This window comes from Herpailurus yagouaroundi, unplaced genomic scaffold, assembly GCF_014898765.1.
Source record: "Herpailurus yagouaroundi ecotype Mexico unplaced genomic scaffold, PumYag 140, whole genome shotgun sequence".
NCBI lineage: Eukaryota > Metazoa > Chordata > Mammalia > Carnivora > Felidae > Herpailurus > Herpailurus yagouaroundi.
Window position 1 is genome coordinate 31,339,211 of NW_024412395.1, and position 11,550 is coordinate 31,350,760.

An 11,550-nucleotide genomic window follows, 5' to 3' on the forward strand; every position below is an offset into this window, starting at 1 on the left:
GTTCTTAAACGTGGAAGAGGAGGGCAAGAGAGGCCGTAAGAACGATTTCATGTGAGAAGGACTCTTCCTGCTCTTGTGGGCTTTGAAAATGGAGGAAAGGAACCACAATCCAAGAAATATGGGCCGCCTCTAGAAGCTGGAAAAGGCATGGTAGCTGATTCTCCGTAAGAACCCACAGAAAGGAATACAGCTATGTTCAGCCTTCACCCAGTGAGACCTATACAAGGTCATTGACTATAGAACAACAAGGTAGTAAAAAGCATTGTTTTAAATCATAAGTTTGTGGTAATTTGTTTTGGCAGCAAATAGGAAATTAATGCAATTATTAAACTATTAGGACAGAGCACTCAAATCCTGATGCTTTGTTGTGTTAGTAAACATTAACAGGCAGGTAAAATGCTTAATATGCTACAATCTTCTTTTCTTTTTTTTCTTAAATTTTCAGAGTTTGTTCATACATCAAAAGGTTAACATTTTTTTCAATTAACATCAAAATTTTTGGAAGTCTTATATCTCAGAGTTCATTTAGGGGAATACTTATCTGGAAATCTGGTCTATCTGCAAAATGACTAAGGACCTCATTGGTATATCAGCCTGGAAAACAGCTGAGTCAGAATTAAGATTGAGAGCTTTGGAGTTGGACGCTCAGAGACCTAAAACCTCTGCTGGGACTGGCTGTGTGACATTGGATACGCTATTTAACCTCTCCATGCCTCTTTTTTCTTCTAATGTAACTTAAATCATAAGGTTATGGTGACGATTACCTGAGGTATGTATAGCGCTTAGCATGGTTCTGGCCCATAGGCAGAAAAATTATAAAGTGAAGACACAGAATTTCAAAAAACAACAACAACAAAAAATCATTGTGGTGCCTTTCATCATAAAAGCAAAAAAATTTAAACAACCCAAGAGTTCCCAAAGGCATAAATATAAGCAATTGATATTCTTAATAGCATTCTTAAATTATCAAGTATAAGATTGTTTGGGTTTTTTTAATTCTTTTAAAGATCTTTAAAATATGTGAGTATTGGTGCTGAAGGTGGCAAGCCTTTTTATACCTGGAAAATTAATTTATGTGGAATTTAAATCGAGAGTGTCAAATGAGCAAAACATTTATCAAGTGTATTTCTATTATGTATTATGATTCAAATCTTAGCTCCTCCACTTTTTTTTTCATCTATACAGCCATGAACCACTTCATCTTTCTTCAGTTTCTCCTATAAAATTCAGGTAAATAGAATAGCTACCTGGTTGGGAGGATTAGAGACAGTGTATTTGAAGCCCCAACCATCTTGCATAGCACACGAGTGCTCAATAAGTGCTGGTTATTCTTGATTGTTATTTTGTGCTCCTGTAAACCTGCATTGGCTAAAAGCAGCGATGACCTAATTATGAGATACTATGAGTCCTTCTCTTCCTTTATTATAGTTTCTAATCCACCTGATACTTCTACTGAACTTCTTAAAATTCTCTCCTTTCTCCTTTTCTGGTGTTCTTCCTACCCTTTGGTTATTTTTTGTTTCCCAGACTTTTTTGCTTACCCTTCCTCCTTTGCCCAATCCTTAAACATTGGTGTTTCCCAATGTCTATAGATTTTTAAAATTTTCTTTCTCCTCTGCACGTTGTTTCTGAGTATCATATGCTTCTTGCACCAGCTGAAAGCTTTTCCCTGAGCACCAATTGTAAGTCTCAGAGACCTCTTCTAATTGAGCATTATCCAAAAGTGAACACAGTCGTCTTCTACATACTTTTTTCCCACTCTGTTACCCATGTTGGCAATACTGTTCATTCGTTTGTTCAGTCGTTAATTATTTAGACATTTATTGAATGCCTACTATGTTCTAAGCCCTGAGGGTACAGTAGTGAAGTAAACAAATGAACAAATCTTTACACCTCAGGGACCGTATTTGTAGTGGATGAGACAAAGCAAATAAATGCATTGTGTATCTGATATAAATTCTGTGGGGCAAAATAAAGCAGGAAAGAAAACTAAGGAGGACCAAGATGTGGATAAAGGTTACAGTTCTGAGTGGGATGCTTAGGAAGTCATCATTAAAAGGTATCATTTGAACAAACACCTGAAAAGGTGAGGGAGCAAGTTCTGTGGATATTTGGGGGAAGATTCCTCCAGGATGAGGAAACAGCAGCTGCACATGGCGTGTGTGTCTGGCATTTTGGGGAAACGATGAGGTAGCCATCATGCCTGGCTTGTGGGAGAGAGCAGTAAGAGAAGGGTCAAAGAGTTTATAGGGACCTTGATTGTCCTGTCTACCCATTTTGTTAAAAATTGGTAACAATCCTTCAGTACTCACTCTGTCATTTTCCTTTTTTTCTTCCTCTTACCTCTAGTAAGTCACCAAGTCTTATTGATTCCAACTCCTATATTACTGTCCTGTCTGTCCTCTTCATCCTCCCTGCTTTTGCCTCAGTTCAGGCCTTTCTCATTGGTCACCCTACTAATTGGCTGCCAGCTGCACACTTCATATTCAGCACCCATTCAAGAGCTATTTTTTTTTTAACAACTTCTAGTTTTAAGCCCAGCACTAGGTATTGTGAATATAAGGGCCATCAAGCTTGCCCTTAAAAAATTCATGGTAACTGGAGAGAATCATACAGGCAGTTAGTAACATGACAGTGAAATAACTGCTTTGAGAAGGGAAGTACAAGCAGTCTTAGTCACAGTAGATACGTAGCTCCAATTTGTGAGGGTTAGTGCAAGCTTTTGAACAGAATTTACCTTCCTGTTAAGATCTAAAAGATAATTGGAGCAGTTAGATCCTCCTAGAGGTGATGGCATTTTCAGGGGTCATGTGAAATATGACAGGAAAATGTTGAGTGGAATCATTTCAAAACATACAATGTCTTATACAAGATCTTTGAGAAGAATAAGCAGAAAGAATTTGTAGGTTTTTTGTTGGAAGTTATGATTAGAGATACTCTTTTGTCTAAGCTTCTTCGTATTGGATTTCGAATCTCAGTCTACCATAATTTATTCTTCTTCATATCAGTTCTTCAAGAATTACAAAGGAACTGTTGCCCTCTCTTTCTCTCGCCTCTTAGCTTGCATGGCATTTTATTTGTACTTCTGTTGTTACGGTGATTCGTGTGTGATTTTATATCCCCAACTGTTTGTTCTCCTTCAAATGTTCAGATGCATCTAAAACCTGTCTTGAGCACAGTAGGGTTTCAAAATGGTATTGTATTGATTTAAGAGAGAAGACCTAGTTATCTTCTTTAATGTTAGTTTAATGGAGGAACTATGATGTTATAATGCTAACAATATGGAAGTCTAAATAACAAACACATCCAATTATATATGCAGAGATACCTACATTAGAGTTAATAGGGGCACCTGGGTGGCTCAGTCAGTCTTTAAGCATCTGACTTCGGCTCAGGTAATGATCTCATGGCGAGTTCGAGCCCCACGTTGAGCTCTGTGCTGACAGCTAAAAGCCTGGATCCTGTTTGCGATTCTGTTTCTCCCTCTTTCTCTGCCCCTCCCTTGCTTGTGCTCTCTCTCAAAAAAAAAAAAAAAAAATTAAACAAAAAGAATAAATCATTTACAGCTTCAAGAGCTAGGTTTTATTAACAAAACAGGAAATGCTTTAGATAGGTAAGCATTTGTTATTTCCTCAGAGATAGACTTCAGTCATACTATTTAAATTTCAGTATTAACCTAGTAGTATCCTTTTATTCCCATAGTCTATTTGGAGAAGTAAGCAATATCATTTCTAATCTCTATCCTTGAAGCAAGAAAGAGGGAGGAAAGAATGGAAGGTAGATAAGCAGGTGAGCAGAGAAGAGAATTTAAAACGTGTATCATGTGTAATTTTGTCTCCTCACAAGATCCTACAGTGGTAGGCTTGGAAGCAGAGGACCTGGAGAGGTTCTTAGTAAACCACAGAGCACCAAGCCTACTCAGAAAACCAAAGTATGGTCTCATCAGAATACCGTGCGAATAGGACTGAGCTGGAGTGAGGTTAAACTTTCTTTTCACTTTTCCCCACTATATCAGTCCTTTCATAAGCATGTGAATCTAAATATTGACAGACACACTTGACAACTTTACCTTTTAGCCAAGTTGAGGTGTGTGTCAGCATTCTTCACAGTAATGAATAATTTGTTATGTCGTAAGATCCAAAAGCATTTGTAGACTAAAAGCCAAGCTTGTAAACCTTATATTGTACCCTATTTTTGTGCTATGTTAAATGAATACACTCTCCTTTTTCCCAGGTGGGAATTGTGGTTTGATTTCTAATTAATATTTAGTTGAAAGGATATGTTCAAATTGCATTTTACAGGTGTTATTTTGGAAAGTTTGACTTTTTCACAATTTCTTCCTTCCACTTTTCATATATAATATGTAATATATCTTCCAATTTCCATAATATATAGTATGATCAAAATTAGGTATTATATTAATGTAGTTTATTGAGTGCATTTGATCTGATTTGAATTAAAATCTGTTAGGAAATGAATGTTAGAAAGTAGAAACATCCATGTAGATGTTCTTGGTCATTGCCCTTAGAATTTTGGCATTACTCCATTAAATAGGAAATTACTGAAACCCTCACCCCCAGCCGATTCTTTATTTTGGTAATTTAGAATTGTTTTAGAATTGGGTATACATTTCTGTATTCAAAAGGAGCTAATAAATAGAACTAGATTCCTAGGGCATCATTCCCAGAGATCACCTGGAAAAGAGGCCTTATCTGATTTTAGATGATTGTTGACAGCTGTATCACTGGAAATGAAAGAAACCCCTAGAAAAGAGAATTCCAGAGGGAATTTACACCTTATAACATTGCTGAGCCTCCCATGCAGTTTCTATTTTGGTGATGATATTTTGAAAAAAGTCTTATGTGTTACGTTGCTGTGCCATCATGATGATATGTAAAACATTCATTTCCTACAACTCTTTCTTAAACTATATCCAAATCATAATTTTTCTTTGTCTCAATTTCCTCACATATACCCACTTTAATACGTGGCACTGGTATTTATAAGCTACCTCGATCACTTTGTAATAAACAGAGACAGATAAATAAATAATCATTTTACAATATGATAAGTCTTCCTTTCAACACAACTGTAAGCCATTATCAGAGATAAAACAGAGTAGTGCGGAAAGATGGAGTAAAGCACTAGACAGGTTCAGGTTCTAGCTCTGCAGTTTTCCAATCAACAGCCAGAGCTTTGACCTCTATTACTCTCTCAGTTCTCTCATCTACTAAATGAGGATGATAACACCTATACCCTAAGATTTTGGTGGTGATTAAATCACCTTTTATTTGGGAAAGTATGTGACATAAACCAGAAACTTAGTTAAATGTTAATTGGATCCAGGTCAGATTTTCACAAGTTGAGAAAAGAAATTTTATTTTGTCCTTTTGAAACCTGTAATCCCTGTGGTCAAATTGTTACAGATATTCCCCATGACTAGGAATATGAGTCTAGGTATTGTGGACTCAGAGCATCTGATTTGTGAAGGCATAACAAATGCTGTCTTTGTGCTGTGCTAATGCTGTATTCCTCTGGAGAGGGAGGCTTATTCCTTGAGCCTCCATGTTGCCTCTATGCCATTAGACACCATCCATGGCAAAAGGAGGACATTTTCCCAGCCTCCAAAGCAGGAACAAAACACATTTTGTTACAAAAGCTGTGCTAGTTATTGGATTAATTTATTGTGGTTTCCCCACTCCCCCCAAAAGCTATTTTATTCTTAACATAAGCAGTTGTCTGTTTTTAAGAATGCAAGCATATTCACTATATTATTTATTGAAAATGGGTCTTTTTCCTACCCTATGACCCAGCAGTAGCACTGCTAGGAATTTACCCAAGGGATACAGGAGTACTGATGCATAGGGGCACTTGTACCCCAATGTTTATAGCAGCACTCTCAACAATAGCCAAATTATGGAAAAAGCCTAAATGTCCATCAACTGATGAATGGATAAAGAAATTGTGGTTTATATACACAATGGAGTACTACGTGGCAATGAGAAAGAATGAAATATGGCCCTTTGTAGCCATGGGGATGGAACTGGAGAGTGTGATGCTAAGTGAAATAAGCCATACAAAGACAGATACCATATGTTTTCACTCTTATGTGAATCCTGAGAAACTTAACAGGAACCCATGGGGGAGAGGAAGGAAAAGAAAAAAAGAGGTTAGAGTGGGAGAAAGCCAAAGCATAAGAAACTCTTAAAAACTGAGAACAAACTGAGGGTTGATGGGGGTTGGGAGGGAGGGGAGGGTGGGGGATGGGTATTGAGGAGGGCACCTTTTGGGATGAGCACTGGGTGTTGTATGGAAACCAATTTGACAATAAATTTCATATATTGAAAAAAAAAAAAAGAAAGAAAGAAAATGGGTCTTTTTGTCACGTGGATCTAGACTAGTTTGTGATCTTCTCCCTGTCAGTCTTTGTTCTGAGCCAAATTTTTGAAGACTATAATTTTCTTCAACCTATTCCATGTCCACACAAAAACTTCTGTACCCAGAGGACTTGTTAATGAAGTAGTGTGACACTGTTGCTTAAAACTTTGTACAGATTGATGGAGAGCCATAGGAATGCTTTTCTCATATTATTTACATGTAGTTTTGGGGAGAAGTGAAAAACAAAAACAGGAGAAGGGAAAGAGCTGGATTAGAATGCTGAGTAATTTTTTAAAAGATTTGTGTTCATTTCCCCTCTTTTCCACAATTTGCTTGATTTTAGAAGGTATGACTTTCAGAAAATAGCTCTATCTTTGAGACTGATGAATTGTAAATTTTAAAAATTAGAATATTTCAGATAGATTTCATATTAATGAAATTGATAAGAATAGTCTAAGTCATAGTTCTTAATATATACCCATAATACAAACATCTTTTCTTGACTATTAAGAAAATGAATTAAAAGTAGAGATACACAGATTTGAAATATGTTCATATTGGGAGGTGGTGCAATGCTAATAATACTTCCCACAAATATTATTTATGTGAAAATGTGTTGTGGAACTCAAGTAAAAAGCTCTACAAATTGAAAAAAAACCTGTTAGTAATTATTCAAAATTATTTTTGTAAAAGAAATCTAAGAAGAAATGATGAGACTTGGATCCTAGCCCTTTTATCACTATGACCTTAGGCAAGTCAACCTTTTAGCTCTGTTTCCTCTTCTTGAAAATGAAGGCAAAGTCTGGGGGATTGCTAAGGTTCCTTCCAGCTGTAAATATCTATTATTGTTATTACAAGTTGATAGGATAAGAAATTAGGTATGCTGTACATAAAATAATTGTTTTACTCAAGAGTTATTAATAGTATAGAATTTTATATTGCAAATTGATCTATTTAGACATATAAAAATTTGAGAGGTACCTGGGTGGCTTAGTCGGTTAAGTGTCGACTTTGGCTTAGGTCATGATCTCACAGTTTGTGAGTTCGAGCCCTGTGTCCGGCTCTGTGCTTCCTAAATGTTTACTACTTTATGCACTATATTTCTTTACCAGACTTACTCTTTCTGAGACAGAAAGTATTCTCCTTAGGTGACTCTCTTCCTCTTCTTATTTCCTGTTAGCTCTCTCCCCCGCCCACCCCAAGCACTTTCCCTGTGTGTACACACTGAAAGTAAGTCTGACAACCACACAACCCACAAATTGCAGAGGTGCCCTGACAAATTCCAGGCACTACTCCCTGCAGTAGAAATAGGCCAATGCTTGGCAACTATCTAGTGAAAATATAATTCAGAGGAAATAAATGCATGCATAATTGTCCCAAATAGTATGTATGGTTTATAGCCTGCACAGTTTAGGGGGGAAATGTCATTTTTTCACTTTCACACACACACACACACACACACACACACACACACACACACACTTGTTTTCCACCTTTTTTTCTCTATTCTCTGCAAAAAAATAATCGCAACTACAAATCCATTTTACAGCTATAAATATTAGTCTTGGGGACAGATATATAGTTTACATACACTTAGCTTTTTCACTATGTTTAGCTTTTAAAAGATCATTACTCTTGAATAAACCCACCTTAGTGGAAAGTATGTGACCAAAGATGCCCTTATCTGGCCCACAGGACTCAACACTTAGCCATCTAGTCTGTTGTAGCTATCTAGTTGCTGCAAGCACTAATCCAGCTTGCAGAGTCAAGATCCAGAAATAAGAATCCATCAGCTTGGCATGCCATTGACCAGAGGAGCTCTGGAATTATGGTGAAGCTGGGACCTAGACCTGAACCCTTCTAGTTGGCACCTATCACCTGACCTTGAGAAACATAAATGCCATGCATGCACACTCTAAGAACAGATTGTAAGATTCAAGTCAGACAAATACTGACAGGAACCAAGAAAGGCTTTAAAGATGAGAAAGAATTCAAAATTGAGTACAAAAAAATTGTACTTGGGTTGAGTTTAATCCATAGTTCATTTTTTTTGGTAACATGTGCCTTCAAGTTGCAATAGGAATATACACATTTTACTTAGATGATGATTCATATCTTTTGTTCCGATGGGTGTTTGTCCTTGCTCTGGTTGGGAACATTATAGGGATCTATAAGGAGGATTTCTTTTAAAAAAATGTATTCTCTCATGAAAAAAACTGCACAATCACCACAGTTAAAGTCACCGTACAGTCTTTACTCATGTTGTCCAATTTCCAGCTCACTTGTTGCTGGCACCAATATTGGCTTTCAATCCCCTTGACCTTCTTCATTCTGTTCTTGCGTTCCTTTTGCTGTTTTCTTGACATCTTTGTCTTCTCACACAGCCCATGTCTTGCAAGTCTATGTTTGGGTTCATTTTTCTTTGCATAATCTAAGAAATCATAAATCATGCCAAAGCCAGTTGTCTTGCCACCACCAAAATGGGTTCTGAATCCAAATACAAAGATGACCTCTGGTGTGGTCTTAAATTTTGGCTAGTTTTCCCCAAAATGTTGTCTTAGGTATGGCTGCCTTTCTAGGGTGAAGAACATCACTGACCACTTGTTTCTGCTGAAGTAGTTGTTTGGTCATGAACTTCCTGGTCCATATAGTTACTGGGTCGTTCATGATGGCAGCCGAGCTTTAAGCAGCTGGGAAGGAAGAGATTATTTCCTGAAAAAGTTAAATCACAGGCTGATATTATTCCTTGAGCTTATATGTGTTTCCTAGTGTATAGTCCCATGCTCTTGCTTTGTTAGCATTTTATGAGAAGTTATACACTCTCAGTAATACTTAAATATTATTAGCATACCTTATACTTACAGGTAAAACTGGTTTACCAAAATTTTACCAACATTCAGGGCTAAATTTACTTTGTCAGAATGATCACTATGGTGTTTGGGGGGGGGGAGGGGGGATCTAATAGATTTGTTGTTGTAATAGTTAATGTGGTACTGTTTTCATACACCCTTGTAGCCCCTTACCATTTTGTGCACATCAGCCTTCCAAAGGCCAGCACCTCCATCTAAGCCATAGGACTGCCTCTGACCTTCTAGAAACCACTGGGATTAGACTGTAAACAATGACTAACAGGTTTCAGCTTCCTTGGCCCTGGCTTAGACAATTCTGAGACCTGTATCTTATACCATTTGCCAGTTTCCCCCAGAAGATGAAGTTTCAGTTGGCTTCTGTGATAGCTAGCCTATAGTGTACCCTATATTAGCTGCTTGCCCTTCTCTTATCACCTTCCCCATTTCCCTGCCAGTTCTTCTGAACCTCCCAAATGAAAAAAAAAAAAAAAAAAATGTATACTCAGTTTTATTCTCAGAGACTGCTTCCTTAGAAACCCCACTAAGACAACTACCTAATAAACCCAAAGATAAGAATCCTTCCCATTTAGGCTGGTATTATTTATTTTATACTGTTAATGATACGTTGTTTAGAGTAAATGGACAGTTATAAAGATGATCTATTTGAATTTGAGACTGAAAATATATAGTATGATAGATTCCTTTTAATTTTTTTGTGACTCCAAGTGGATAAAGTTATTTACTAGCCATCAAATACGAGTAAAACTTAACAAAGTTTTGTGAGTTAAAGGATCTCACACAGTCACCCTTACATTGAGACTCTACATATAATTTTAAAATACTGAAGTCAGTATATATAGTAAAGTTTAAAAATGGAAGTAAGGAAAAATGCTTTTTAACCAAAAAAATTGAATATAATTCTAACAGAAAATTCTGTGAGATCTACAGTTTAAACTAAAACAAATCTTAATACCCTTAAAATGCTTAAATATAAATATTTAGGGATGCTAAAATGTTAAAGAATTTAAAATAGCAAAGTAATAAGATTCTAGGATATTGAAAAGTAGTTTTTGGAGCATTTAATATACCAAGTAAATAAAATATTTGACAGTCACCTTGATACTAAAAGTAAAATGTAACAAAAAGCTCAAATGAAAACATTACAAATAATCTGAAAGTACTAAGAACATTAGATGGAAACTATTTTTGCACACCAACAACTGAATTTAAAGAGCAATCTTTCAAAGTAAGAAATGGTCACAGGAAGAACTCACAGAAGTCTCAAGGATAAACAGAAGTACTAGGTGTAGTCTGAAGAAGATGGGGAGTCAGGCAGTAGCTGAACTTAATCTCCATGGAACAAATACACCCATTCCCTTGATCTGTGGGAAAGGTGCCAGACAAGAGCCTAGTCACTGTTGATAATTCACACTTGGGAGCCCAGGTCAATACAAGTTGGCCTTGGGCCTGTTTGCAAACTGTCTTTAAAAAGACACTTCCTCTGAAAGAAAAAGGAGAAACCAAGCTCATTTAAGGGACTCCAGACTTTCTGCTGCATTTCCCATTCCTTAGGTAATGTTTTGTAGAAACTGATGATAGATACATAAATAAGGAAAGGAAAGGTAATTCAGGAGCATTAGCTGTGATGAAGAACCCATGATAGTAGTATTTAAACCTTTGAGGGTAGACAGTCTGTATCTGCACAAATCTAATCTGAGGCTGCTTTTCTTCAAGCCACCAGGATGCAAGATAAATTTGGTATATTTTTTCATCTTTTGCTGTTTGATTTCTATCACAAGTTGAGGAACTACCATGTGATTTTTCTCTCAATGGTTTGATTTTTTAAGTGTTTATATGTTTTATGAATCAGACAACTCCAAAGACAATACAGTATAGTGATTAGGAACAAATGCCCTTGGGCCTGGTTGCGTAGGTTGAATGCTGGCTCTGCCACTTACTAGCTACTATAACCTAGAGCATGATACTTTACCTCTCTGTCTTGGTTTCCTTATTTGTTATGTGGGTGTGATAAGAGCATACAATTTCAGAAGGTTGCTCTGAGGATTAAACCACTTAAATGTAAAATTCTTAAAATAGCACCTAGCATATATGAATACTCAATAAGTTTTTGTCCATGTATGAAAACAGCATATTGTAGATGAAATTAGAATTTATAAAATTGTTGAGATACGTTACTCCTTTTATGTAATGATCATTGTGAGGAAAGTGCATTCTTAATTACCAGACTACCGATTTCAAAAATGAATGTTTGAAACATGACCCATTTGTGAGGAAAGGACTGCAGTTTTGCTTGTTTTTCCAT

General features: G+C 36.5%; 1 pseudogene; it reads right to left on the reverse strand.

Moving 5' to 3' along the window:
- Positions 1-6,302: 6,302 nt before the first annotated feature.
- Positions 6,303-10,791, reverse strand: LOC121030540 (40S ribosomal protein S24-like; annotated as a pseudogene).
- Between the last annotated feature and the right edge of the window lie 759 nt (positions 10,792-11,550).